Source organism: Sinocyclocheilus rhinocerous, unplaced genomic scaffold (genome assembly GCF_001515625.1).
Source record: "Sinocyclocheilus rhinocerous isolate Xijiao unplaced genomic scaffold, SAMN03320098_v1.1 scaffold382, whole genome shotgun sequence".
In the NCBI taxonomy this organism is placed as follows: Eukaryota; Metazoa; Chordata; class Actinopteri; order Cypriniformes; family Cyprinidae; genus Sinocyclocheilus; species Sinocyclocheilus rhinocerous.
In genome coordinates this window covers 146,202-150,509 of record NW_015642829.1, presented here as the reverse complement: position 1 = coordinate 150,509, position 4,308 = coordinate 146,202, and the positions used below count along the sequence as shown (strand labels likewise).

The window sequence follows — 4,308 nt, the reverse complement described above, 5'->3', positions numbered from 1 at the left end:
TTTTTTTTTTTAAAGCCTAAATATTATTTAATTGACTTTTTATAAATAAAATGAATAGTTAATTCACTTGTGCATGTTGCACAAACTAGATGCAGAAACAAATTAGACAGAAAACTACAAATGCATTAAAATACACAATGATAGTCTAGTAATGTAATTATATAGCATGGGATTCAAATCCTGAATTGACAGCAGAATTTACTTATTTTTTTTTTTTTAGAATACTATTCATCGGAAAAACCCAAGCCAAAATAAAATGAACTATTATTATTTACAATAAAACATTACTTAAGTTAATTAGCTTCTGCAACGTCTTGAGACCCAGTTATAACCTTTCGAATTATGAACGCCTTTACTGTCGCTATGATTATTAACACCATTGCTGTCGCTATTCTAGAACATTAAGACCATTGAAGTCCTGCATTGATTCAGTCTTTCGAGTATAACAGTTATACAGTTTCAGTAGTTCAACTGGTAGGCCAATAACATTTCACCAACAATGCCAAGGCTGCAGGTTTAATTTACAGGGATAATAAATACTTTTAAAAATTACTGTATTTACTGCCACATTAAAAAAAAAACCTGAAACTAAATACCATGTACATGAAAAGGTGAATGTGTAACTGTAAAATTAGAATGTCTATCCATCTGTCTAACCCCCACCACAATATCCATCCTATCTATCTATCTATCTATCTATAGTTCGAAAAGGTAGAAATATAACAGACTTTTATATGAGCCTTTATTATTTAATTGATTTTTGTTTTGTTTTATAACAACGGTACTGTAACTGATCAAATACGTAGTGAAGCCGTGAATGCGAATTCAGTAGGATGGCACTAGATGCCGCTCTGTTCTTGTAGATACAACGACAGATGAGCGAAGAAGTCTTGGGGTCCTGTTTCATGTGTTTCTGGGATACTGGCGGACTGACTGTGCTCTGAATGTCATGGCGACCAACAGCGAGCAACTTTCCCGAGGTTTCGTAATTGATACAAATCAAGAAATCCACAACACAGGTGAGTATATGTGGGTGAAATATTTCTCAAGAATAATGGCGGCCTAATTTAAGAATACGACGGGAATGACCGAGCTGAAGGCTGTATGTTTGTTGTTAAGCATGTTACGAATAGGATGCTAAGCTAATACAAGCTAACGAGTCTTTGTCCGCGTGTTCTGTTAGACGCTTATCCAACTGTGTTTATTACGTGTTATTATTTTCTACGCCCACATAATTTAATATTATCACAGCACATATAGATGAATTCTATTGTACCTGTAAATGAGCTGGCATTGCAGTTGCAGAGCACGCTTGTAGAGTTAGCCTTTGTAGCAGGCGCGTGGTGAGTTAGCCGCGGGGGAGCGCATCTCCATACTGTCTTCCGAATGAAACGGCGTGCAAACAAATATGTACGAGGTACTATATGTGTTTATACTAACAGTAGGCATGTATATGTTGTTTATGAAAATTAAATTTACACAAAACAATGTCGTCTATCCATGAGGTGCATTAAACCAAAACAATCGCACGAGGTGTCTCGTGCGCCCTTTTTACCGTGTTAGCCGGGTTGCTTAACTGCATTTAGCAATCATTTAACGTAGTGATATTCTTATATTTGTGCTTCTGTATGCTTGGCCTGAGTGACCGTTTGTAAAAACTCCACTGACTGAATGATTACATTTTTTTCCCCCAAAGTGCCGTTGATTGTTTCTGTCGGTTGTGTGTTTAAAACACGTTAACGTAACTATTTATCGATCATATGAATAATTTTGAATTTCTTATTGTGTCCAAGATCGTAGTGTTGGGTCGGTCTTGAACGATTCGTTCATTTTGAACGAATCTTTAATGTGACTCGGGAGGAACGAGTCGTCTCGGGGAGTGATTCGTTCCGTCGCGCATGCGCAACATCCTATAGGTTCTGTACTGGAATTAGTCAAGTAGTTCACCTGTTTCGAGTTGGATGGAATTAGTCAAGTAGTTCACCTGTTTCGAGTCTTCGGGTTTTTCCGAGTCATTTGTTCATCACGTGACAGCCCCATACGCTTTAACCAATGCAGTCTGAGCCGGAAAGAGAATTGATTAGTTTTTTTATTTTTTTTTATTTTTTTTTTATAAGAGTAAAATACAATAATAATGATCAAAAACTAAATAATAATAATACAGATAAATAACAAGCCTTCCCGAAATGCAATGCGGAGTGAAAAGATCGTGACGTAACTCCTCATTCTCTATTGGAATATTTCAAATGTCCATTACAGAAACTTGCCATGGTAACCAGAGTTTCCTTCGAAATACTTTACTACTTCCTTTCCTAATAATTTCCTACCATTTAGACACTGGTGTCAACAAACTAGAGGGACATTTAAAATGAAGGATAAGGCATTTTACACATTCTAAGAGTTCACAAATTAAACGTTCCCCTTAATTTATTTGGATTTTTTAAACAGTAGTACTTTTAGGGCCAAACTGGTTACCATGGTAAGTTTTTGTTAGGGTTAGTAATTGGGTGTGGTACCATAGCCCACTTAAATTTGCCATGATAACCATAGTTGTGTGAAAATTGTATACTTTCATGGGACATATACTTCCAACCACCATAGTCAAACAAATATAGATTTAAAAAGTTTTTTATTCCCCTTGTGATTTTACAGTAACATAACTGTAGTATCTATGTTATTAATGTTAACTGTGGTACCTAGTAACAACTTTGTGTAATGTTTAGGGGTAATTTGTCTGAATGACTGCAAGTGATAAGACCTTGAGTTGAGGGGTGCATTTAATCAGCTTACATGACCACTTCTGAAAGGACCTCCAGTCATCTTTCTATAGAAGCTTAGGCAAGCTCTGCCATTTGAACTGCACACAATTTGAGAAATATTAAGAACCATCTAAGTTAGTCTCTATGAGAGTTACTACTACTGTAGCTACTATCCTAGTCACACTGATTCAGTGTCCTCCTGCAACATCATAAATTATATAAAAATCAGGCCTGATTCACTGGTTGGAAAAATTCATCTTTTTTTAATCATGTGAGAATCAAAAGTGATTTGCCAGGCTGATGTTATTATGCAACATTATAAACATTGCGTACGCACAAAACAGGCATAGAAATGTGTGTACGCAATTTTCCACGTACATATTGGGATTTATAAAAAAATTTACTTGGCGTAAATATGTGCACACCGTACGGGTACTCTAGACCGTGCGTATGCACTCTTTTACTAGTGTAATAGCGAAGCCTATGATTTCAGACTCTCTTTTCCTTTCAGTATACACATTTAGATCAAATATTCTGCTCATTAATGGAGTTAAGAATTGACATTACATAAAGTCATTATTCAAAAGTTAAACAAACTTATGAATTTAGTTATTTAGACATATTTGTAGTGGATGCGCTGTTTTTTGATCACTTTTCTTGTTGCATGCTGTTTTAATGACAGCGAAGAGTGCTAGGCACACAGTAATGTTTCTTTAAACTGCAGATCTCATGTTAAGATAATTTTTTTTTAACAAGAACATCAACGATGCGCACTTACTTCGATATTGTGGCAGACACTGCTGGATTTGGTGGTCGAACGGTCCACTGGCAAGGCTGCACACGTGCCACAATATCGATACAGGGCCAGCTGTATCGATACTCGTATCGTCAAATCTCTGTGACGATACATCGTCGTATCGATAATTTGAACACAGCACTACTGGCAAGTTTAAATAGGTCCGACTATATTAGCCTACTGCACAACCAAGGCTGCACGGAGGTGTTTATTTCGCGAACATTCAGAACATTATGAAAATAGCATTGTGATTGAAGGATAGAATCTAAAGCAAACGATAAGATTTGCACGTTTCTTTTTTATAATATTTTGTCAGTGACGCTGAGTCAGGCAATTATGTACACTTATTTACACACACCCTATTTCTGATTCAACTATAGCCTATTTTAATATCCTAAAACATTTGATTTGTTTAAAACAATTATATACTGCTTTGGCCAGTGAAAAAGAAAGAGATCCACTCCATTCTAAAAAGATTCTCTGAGAAATGTTTTATACAATTTTGTTTTTACATTCATTTTGATATATTTATTGGAAAACAAGACAAGGACAGTGAATGATTTTTAGCAATGTAATGTACCGTACAAATTGCATTTTTAGTCTGCATGTCATATTTTCCTAATGCCTTGTACCTTTGACGGTGTTAAACATGGTGTCATATGGATGGGAATATGCATGGAAATGATATGCAGATGAGGTTATGCATAGTAAAACTAGGCGTTGTAAGCTCCATATATGGTGATTTTGGGGAGG

General features: G+C 35.8%; 1 protein-coding gene across 2 annotated transcripts in view; it reads left to right on the top strand.

The window, feature by feature from the left end:
* The first annotated feature begins 848 nt into the window (after window positions 1-848).
* Window positions 849-4,308, top strand: part of LOC107756753 (serine/arginine repetitive matrix protein 2-like) — a 13,718-nt gene continuing 10,258 nt past the window's right edge. For both annotated transcript variants that reach the window (XM_016573969.1, XM_016573967.1), the window contains exon 1: window positions 849-1,019. The gene's annotated coding sequence lies outside the window, so the exon portion shown is untranslated. The remainder of the gene's footprint in view (window positions 1,020-4,308) is intronic.